Source organism: Cibotium barometz, chromosome 15 (genome assembly GCF_041138505.1).
Source record: "Cibotium barometz isolate CiBa-2024 chromosome 15, ASM4113850v1, whole genome shotgun sequence".
In the NCBI taxonomy this organism is placed as follows: Eukaryota; Viridiplantae; Streptophyta; class Polypodiopsida; order Cyatheales; family Cibotiaceae; genus Cibotium; species Cibotium barometz.
Genome location: NC_141060.1, coordinates 9,614,455 through 9,624,135, shown reverse-complemented (window position 1 = coordinate 9,624,135; position 9,681 = coordinate 9,614,455). Strand labels below are relative to the sequence as shown.

General features: G+C 42.2%; 1 pseudogene; it reads right to left on the bottom strand.

Moving 5' to 3' along the window:
• Positions 1-803: 803 nt before the first annotated feature.
• Positions 804-950, bottom strand: LOC147630947 (signal recognition particle RNA; annotated as a pseudogene).
• Between the last annotated feature and the right edge of the window lie 8,731 nt (positions 951-9,681).

The window sequence follows — 9,681 nt, the reverse complement described above, 5'->3', positions numbered from 1 at the left end:
CCAACACGATGTCCGTGTGATGGACCTCCTTGAACGTGGCTTTAGTGGCCAATGTCTATGCTTGTATGCTTCCCCAAGCTGCCAACAAACGTGAGACAGCATTTCTCAAGACACCCTTGAAATGCTTGTACTTAATGCGCTTTGATCATGCCCATGCCTGCCTACAATCAGTGCAGTCCACAAAATCCAAAAGCTTGTCTGAGACTTACTGTGGTGTTGAGCTCTCTGTCCACCAGAGTCCCCTCTTTTTAGCAATCTCAGCATCATGTACTCCACAACCGCCAGCCACCAACAAACAGTAGGGGGTGTCTTTTCTGACATGTATGACAATGTGGCATGGGAGAAGCCCCCTTAAACCCCCAAAAAAACAAACAAAACAAACATGGCTTCTTCCTTGCCATGCGGCCCAGCTAGCCAACTGACACCTACCTTTTGAGCTATGGCCAAAAAGCCACGATTGGCATTACATATATATATATATCCACCAAGGTGGGTGCCTAGCTATAGCTCTGTGCCCGAGTCGTTTTTGTCCCTGCAAACAAAAAGACCCACAACCAAACAAAAACGCAAAAGAAAAACTGGTACCTCTCTCTCTCTCTCTCTCTCTCTCTATAGAAGAAGAGCGAGCGCTCTCCTCTATCGCTCTTCAGGGTGTCTGCAAGCAGCAGGGAGAAGTTACTTTTTATTTTTGTTTTTCTAATAAAAAGATATATTTAAATAATTAATTGGAAAAGAGAATTAGAAAAAGGCTGGGGTTCGCAGTGGCGGCGGCGTGAGGATGGTCGGCAGCCGCACGAGGGCTGGCGTTATCCCTCCACTGCCGGGAGAGGGGGGTAATCGTTGCTCCGTTCCCGGCCTGACACGCGGTCCCCCCCACTGCAGGGAATGGCAGACAACCTCACCCTCCGGCAAGGTGCCAATACCTCCACTCCAGGCTTGGAGATGGGCGCGCCACAAGATGTGCCAGCAACCGGTCCTGCACAGCGGCGCCACGCGTCCGATCCCAGCCCACGTCCCTCCGCTGACGCGGATCGAAGGCGCTACTGCACCCGGGATGAAGCTCTTGCTGGTTCCCGTTTGGCATCCTCTAGGTTAAGCGTTTTACATCCTACTCTCGATGTGGGACTAATAATAAACCTCCCTCCCTTTTCTCTCTTGCCCACCATGAGCTTGGGATTTTTCTTTTTTCTTTAATCAACATAATAATAATAATAAAACAAAACAAGTCATCGTGCGACATCGGTCGTCGTTGGTGGTGGGGCTGATGATACTGCTAGGAAAAACAATAGCAAAATGACGGTCTCCCATTTGAATCAAGCGTTCTTTGCCCGCCCTCCTAAGAGCTACGATATTCGCCAGCAGAGCAGGAAAAAGAAGCCATTAACAGTCTTTAGATCTCCTAGGAGCTACGTTTTTCAGTCTCGAGGTGGATCATCCCTAACGATCATATATGACATATTTTAGTCTCACATAGACCCTTTAAGTATTTTCTACACATTAAAATGATCCTCTCTCTCTCTCTCTCTCTCTCTCTCTCTCTCTCTCTCTCTCTCGTTGATAAATCGACCTATGTCCCACATCCTACTCTCGGTGTGGGACTTAACCTCCCTTCTCTTGTCCATGAGCTTGGGATTTTCCTTACCTTGGGTAGCCTAACATCTTTGCAAAAAAGCATGAAAGGAGAGAAAACCACGTGGCATGTTAATAAAAATAAATTACCGAAATTTCTTGAAAAGCTCGTTAAATAACAAGCTTCCTAAAAATAGCTCAAAAAACTTTCCTTCAAAAGCTCGCGCACAATAATCTTGGGGCGATATGCTGCGCTGATTGATGTAAAAAGCTTGTGTGTATTTTATGAGAAACAATGGGGTTTCCAGCTTTCTGATCGAGTGAGACTCTACGCGGTGCTTGGTCCCAACAAAAGAGCCCTCATATTTTTGGTGAGCCCCACATGAAAGCCTCTCGCCTTCGTGTAGGAGATAGAAAGAGAGCGGTGGTTCTTGCTTCCATGAAAGCTCAGCGAAGACGATGTTGCCTCTTTGCTAAAAAGCATCGCCGCGTGACACCAAGAAGAAAGATGGATTTTGGCAACTTGCGATTCGTGGGTTTTCTTGGGGATTTCAACTTCTCCTCGTTTTTTTGTGTGTGAATCAAAAGCACGCTGAGCATATCACCAAAGTTCTCTTTGCTAAAAAGCATCGCGACACCAAGCGTGTCTACAAAGAAGATGGATTTTGGCAACCTGTGATTCGTGGGTTTTCTTGTGGATTTCAACTTCTCCTCGTTTTTTTGTGTGAATCAACAAGCACACCGGGCATATCATCAAAGTTCCTTACATACAAGAGGAACATTAACGTGGTATTTATGTGAGAGAAAGCAAGCGAAGCGCACAACCCCAATAGAGCGCAAGAAGCTAGAAAGCAACATAGGCAAGAAGGATCGGCAAAATCGATGGATGTGTGTGTTGAAAGGTCCAACCACTACAATCGATGGATGTGTGTGTTGAAAGGTCCAACCACTACAATCACAAAGCCTGTACAGGTCGATTAGAGCTTGTGCTTTTTGGTGTGCTGACACCGGTGCATAAACGCAAGTAGGTACTCTCTCTCTCTCACGCAGACACACACACACATTATCATCATCAAAACCAAATGCACTCCATGCTCGTAAAACTAGATTGTGTGAGTGCTTGGGCAAGATACTTCGTGTAGTGTAGAGCATATTTGAAATGCTCGAATGAACATGAATCTGAAAGCATACTTGGAAGAAATGCTAGACTGACATTCGCAATTGATGAGCTTGAAGCCTGTTCTTATATTCCATAGGGATTCAAAAGTACCTCGCAAATCGGAAAATTACAAATTGATTGCCACATTTGAAAATGAGTTTTGTATCACACAAATCAATACGTAGGACTAATGGCCGCCTTCAACACTGAAGGTGTTTTGGTCCACTTTCAATATCGAAATTGCTATTTGGGAAATGGGGGAAGGGCACGTTCTCCTATGTTTATTGAATTTCGGGGAGAACTGTGCCAACTCGCCATAATTTATGTATGGTTTTCTTTAATACTTCACTCATACAAACGAGCTCGAAAATTTTATGACTTGATGAATGACATGTAACTGTGATTCAAATGTGGTAATGAAAGTTGGAAGTATCTACCTTGCGATGAAAGTTGGAATTATCTACCTTGCGATGTACTCTGCTCTATCAATGTCCAGTGATTCCTCATGTCGAGTATAATCATAGGTTTGATGTTCATGCTCGTTCAAGCTCTATAAGTTGTTCATATATACTTGAGAAAGACACCCATACGAAGAAGACGATGATGTTGCCTCTTTGCTAAAAAGATGATGTTGCCTCTTTGCTAAAAAGCTTTTCCGTGCGACACCAAGAAGAAAGATGGATTTTGGCAACTTGCGATTCGTGGGTTTTCTTGGGGATTTCAACTTCTCCTCGTTTTTTTGTGTGTGAATCAAAAACACCCTGAGCATATCACCAAAGTTCTCTTTGCTAAAAAGCATTGTGACACCAAGCGTGTCTACAAAGAAGATGGATTTTGGCAACCTGTGATTCGTGGGTTTTCTTGTGGATTTCAACTTCTCCTCGTTTTTTTTGTGTGAGAATCAACAAGCACACCGGGCATATCATCAAAGTTCCTTACATACAAGAGGAACATTAACGTGGTATTTATGTGAGAGAAAGCAAGCAAAGCGCACAACCCCAGTAGAGCGCAAGAAGCTAGAAAGCAACATAGGCAAGAAGGATCGGCAATCGATGGATGTGTGTGTTGAAAGGTCCAACCACTACAATCACAAAGCCTATACAGGTTGATTAGAGCTTGTGCTTTTTGCTGTGTTGACACACGGGTGCATAAACGCAAGTAGGTACATCTCTCTTTCTCTCTCTCTCTCTCTCTCTCTCTCTCACACACACACACACACACACACACATCATCATCATCATCTCATCAAAACCAAGTGCACTCCATGCTCTGAAGCTTGTAAAACAAGATTGTGTGAGTGCTTGGGCATAGAGCATATTTGAGATGCTCGAATGAACATGAATCTGAAAGCATACTTGGAAGAAATGCTAGACTGACATTCGCAAATTGATGAGCTTGAAGCCTGTTCTTATGTTCCATAGGGATTCAAAAGTACCTCACAAATTGGAAAATTACAAATTCATTACCACATTTGAAAATGAGTTTTGTATCACACAAATCAATACGTAGGACTAATGATCGACTTCACTCACACAAACGAGCTCGAAAATCTTATGACTTGATGAATGACATGTAACTCAGATTCAAATGTCGTAATGAATTTGGAATTATCTACCTTGTGATGTACTCTTCTCTATCGATGTCCAACGATTCCTCACGTCGAGTATAATCATAGGCTTAATGTTCATGCTCGTTCAAGCTCTATAAGCTATTCATATATACTTGAGAAAGACACGCATACGAAGAGCTGTGAGGAACAGACCAGAAATGGTATGGGTTGCAGTGTCCATCGTGCTTCAAGATAATTATACGTGAATGGAAGGAAGTATACACGTTCTTTCAAAGTACGTTGGACAATGGACAGGTGCAAGCAATCAAGAGGATAAGGGTACCTAAGGATTCTAGTTTTTTTTAAATCATAATAATCCTTTTTGTAAAAACGAAGGAACGTGCCGCATTATCATGCATACGCATATATATGTATTCTTTCTCAATGTGTGTGTAGTACCATTACAAAACAAGGCATCAAGCAATGTGTGATCATTGACTGATGATAATGCTCCTGGCATGTGGAATGAATCCCTTCGATTATTGTATGATAAGCCTTGAGATCCTTTCTCTTAGCCACACTCTCTTCACAACGTAATCAACTAGGGATAGACCACCTTTAGGAGTATTGATATATATGCCTATGTCTAAACTTGATTTTCAGATTCCCTCCAGGACATAAGGGAACGTGATGTTGCACTAAAGATATACATACATAAGCTTGAGCACATGTACATGACAAAAACTTACACGATGCAAAACTTACACTCTCGATTAGTCATGCTTGAGATGGCATCTTGAATTCAAACATGGAATCTCTGTCACTCACCAAACCCGAAAGGTTTTCCCTAATGTCTCTCTCTCTCTCTCTCTCTCTCTCTCTCTCTCTCTCTCTCTCTCTCTCTCTCTCTCTCTCTCTCTCTCTCCCCCACACACACACACACACACATGCTCATGTGGGGTTGTCGAGACATCATTTATTTATAAGCCCATGTTACAATAGTTTTAACATTGGGCTAACTCCATAATAGGTTGGTACAATGAAAAAGAAGGGGGAGGGCTTTTGTCGACCACGTACCCTCTCTCTCTCTCTCTCTCTCTCTCTCTCTCTCTCTCTCTCTCTCTCTCTCTCTCTCTCTCTCCAGCATTCATAAATAGGCCTATGTCTAAACTTGATTTTGTGATTCTCTCCGAGACAAAGTACACGTGAAAAAACTTTCACGCAACTCTCTCTTGAGTATTGTTAAATCAACGCCTTGTTATGGCTTGCACCACTCTTTGTGAAGCCCACGTTAAAACGTACCTTCTCTCTCTCTCTCTCTCTCTTTAGCATCATGCTTGTTAAGATGGCATCATCTTGGTTTGGCTTACTAGCTCAAAGATGGAATCTCAATCACACCAACAAACCAGAAAACACAATCCAGGTTCATTTCACAGTTAGAATGGGAGGTCCCTCCTTTCTATGCAAAAGGTTGTTTCTAATGTCAATATGTCTCTCTTTCTAGGTACCCATGTGGTGAGAAGATCATTTATTGAACAAACATTCTACTAAACTGATGATTCCATCATGGGTGGTACGATATGAAGTTGATGGTGGCGGGGGTGGGAGAAAACACCTTATACTAAATAATATGAAGCTTAAAAAATATAATAATCTTCCTAGGGAAAAAATAGCAAAATGACAGTCTCCCATTTGAATCAAGCGTTCTTTTCCCTCCCTCCTATTATAGAAGAAAATGTAATGTGTATTAAAGATATAAATAATGTACATAACAAAACTTTCATATAAAATCTCAAAAACATTAGAATTTTCCTAGAGAAGTCTAAATTAAAACTAGCAAATGAGAGTCTTTCTATTTAAATCAAGTGTTCGCCCTCCCTCCTAGGAGCTAGGAGTTTCCTTAGGAAAAGGAAGTTGTTAATCCAATTCTAGGATTAATAAGAGCTACCGCAGTATCTTACATCAAGGAGTCACGGTAGATACACCAAAGGGTCATACATTCAAGATATGAAGCAATAGTGTCCAAAGCTACAACTTGGACGGGTGATGGTGATTCCCACTTCAAGAGCGTGTGGTAACAAGTTAGGATGAAGTCCTAAGTGATTTACTTCATGGATAATATATGAGATTATCCATTGTAATAGCATTAGGCCTCTTATGAGCCTAAAGTATCCGGCCAGCCATAGCTTAAGTGAGTGTGAACACTTATGGCCATGTATATAAGTGAATTTCTCTCATAATACAACATACTCTCCGATTGTGCAATTGCGTCTTGCTCTTGCTAATCTCTCTCCCTAATGCATACTAGTGAGTGTGTGTGAGTGAAGTGAGGTGAGGTGAGAGGAGGGACGAGGACCCATAGTGCAACGTGGCGCTCGCGACACGGTGGAATTGCTGCTTAAGGAGTTGTAGAGCTTGGAGACCTCAAGGGTTATGAGCTCTGCCGTTGGAAAGTTCCTCACGCGAGTTGTGGTTCACGAGGTCATGTCTTTTTGGATGTGTTTCAAGGAGGGTTAGGGTGAGCCATAACAGAAGCCGTTGCGAAGCTTTACAAATCTCCTAGGAGCTAGGATTTTAGTCTCATGGATCATACCCAGCATACAATTTACTCATGGATCATATATAACATCATTTAGTCTTATAGACACTTTGGGTCTCTCGTAGACATTTATATGATCTTTTTTTCACTCTCTCTTGAGTATTGTTAAATAGGCCTTATTATGGCCTGCACCACTTTTTGTGAGATTGCTCAAATATGAGGTCATGCTTATTGTAACTTTGATAGGGTGTACATTATAACTTTTATTTTTATTTTTGGGGGGCGGCTATGGTGGGGAAGAGGGGTTTGTCGACAACATACCTTTTTTTGTTTCTCTCTCACTTCAATATTAATAAATAGGCCTATGTCTTTACTTGATTTTGAGATTCACTCTGGGGCAAAGTATACGACAAAACTTTCACACAAAAGCTTACACTGTCGAGAATAAGTTTAGTCATGCTTGAGATGGCATCTTGATTTAGCTTACCTCAAATATGAAATCTCACTCAAATAGTGAATCAAGCATTCTGTACCCTCGCTCCTAGGAGCTAGGATATTCATCAGGAAAAAGAAGACATTAGAAGTCTTCCAAATCTCCTAGGAGCTAGGATTTTTGTCTCATGGTGGATCATACCTAACGATCATATGTGACATATTTCATTCTCACATAGACCCTTTAACTATTTTGTAGACATTAATATGATCTCTTGGGTAGCATTGATAAATAGACCTATGTCTAAAATTGATTTTGAGATTCTCTTCACGGGCAAAGCATATAAGAAAACATAATGTGCACTAAAGATATAAATATGCTCATGTACACACAAAACTTTCATACAAAACTTATACTATGGAGAATAAGTTTAGCCATGCTGTTTGCATAGTAGGATCCTCCAAGATCTCTCCTAAATCTGCACTCAACTTGCCATTCTGATCCAATGGCACAGAAATAGGCTTACAGCCTGTCATACCATACTTGGACAACATGTCCAAGCCATACTGTCTCTGCAGTAATCCAATACCATGTGGTGACCTAATCACCTCAATGCCCAAGAAATACCTCAGCTCCCCCAGATCCTTCATCTCGAACTTCTGTCTAAGCAGGATCTTTACATCAAAGATCTCTGCATCATGGTCCCCCGTAATGATCAAGTCATCTACATAGATGACAACAAGCACAACTCCTCTATCACCATGTCTCACATACAATGAGAATCTACATTGGCTACATGAAAGCCAATAGTGACAAGATATTCAGAAATCTTGTCGGACCATGCTCTTGGTGCTTGTTTTAAGCCATACAAGGCGTTCTTAACCTGCAAACATACTCGGGGTGACCCACATCCTCATAACCAGGTGGCTGCAACATATACACCTCTTCTTGCAAATCCCCATGCAAGAATGCATTCTTTACATCCATCTGATGTAAAGACCATTGCTTTGACGCAGCCACTGCTATCACAACTCTCACCGTTGCCATCTTGGCAACTGGGCTGAAAGTTTCCTCATAATCAATCCCATATGTCTGCGCATATCCTTTGGCTACCAATCTAGCCTTGTACTTGTTTATGCTTCCATCACTGTTATGTTTAACTTTGTACACCCACTTGCATCCAATGGCTTTCTTGCCTTCAGGCAATTGCACTAAATCCCAAGTTTCATTTCCATATAGTGCATCCATCTCTTCATCCATAGCTCTCTCCCAACACACATTTCCAACAGCCTCATCAATGCATGTGGGCTCAACAACCTGCACAACCTTTGCCATATATGCATAGTGATGTGCCACATAACCATCATAAGTAAACCTCTGCACAGGGTTCTTCACTCTACCAGATCTTCGCAGCTTTTCATTCATGGCTTCCATAGCCTTCTTTACACCAGGTGTTCTCATAGTTGGGATCCCAAGCTCCTCATCAAGGCTCATATCTGAGCCACTAGACTCTCCATCAACATGAGAATGCCCTGCAGAAATGTCAGGCATACCAAGGGGCTCAATCACTTTCTCTTTTCCTTTACGTGATGTAGTAATCACATTTGCAGGGCTGGTATTATGACGCAGCCTGCCACTCCATGGTCTATCAACAGACCCACTAGATGAGGACTCTCCTGGTCCACTCAAAGACTGTGATTGCTGACCTGCATTCTGTGCAACCACACTTCCACTCACATCAGCCCCAACAGCTTCTTTTTCAGCAACATACCAGCTGCTCATCTCATCAAACACAACATCCCTGCTTACCCTCAGCTCACGTGTAGCAGGGTTATAACACCTGTATCCCTTTTGCTCAAGGGAATATCCAATAAACACACATTTTTCAGCTTTCGGGTCCAGCTTAGTTCTCAGCTCATTTGGCACATGCACATATGCAATGCATCCAAAGACTTTCAGATGAGACAAATCTGGTTTTCTGCCAGTAAACCTCTCCTCTGGAGTTACATCATGTATGGCTGCAGTTGGAGTCCTGTTCATGATGTATACTACTGTTGTAGAAACAGCCTCAGTCCAATAGCAATGCGGCATATTCTTCTCTTCCATCAATGCTCGCGCAATCTCAGCAATGTGCCTATTTTTTCGCTCAGCAACTCCATTTTGCTGCGGAGTGTATCTGCATGTAAACTGTCTCCGAATACCATTCTTCTTCAAAAATTCAGAGAACTCATTGGAGAAGTACTCTCCCCCTCCATCTGACCTTAGGCACTTTACATATTTCCCTGTTTGCTTTTCAACCAAAACTCTGAAATCCTGAAAGTGAGTGAACACCTCACTCTTCTCCTTCATGAAATATACCCACACTTTCCTTGTGTGGTCATCAATGAAAGTCACATAGTACCTGTAGCCTCCCATAGATATGGTCTTCGTAG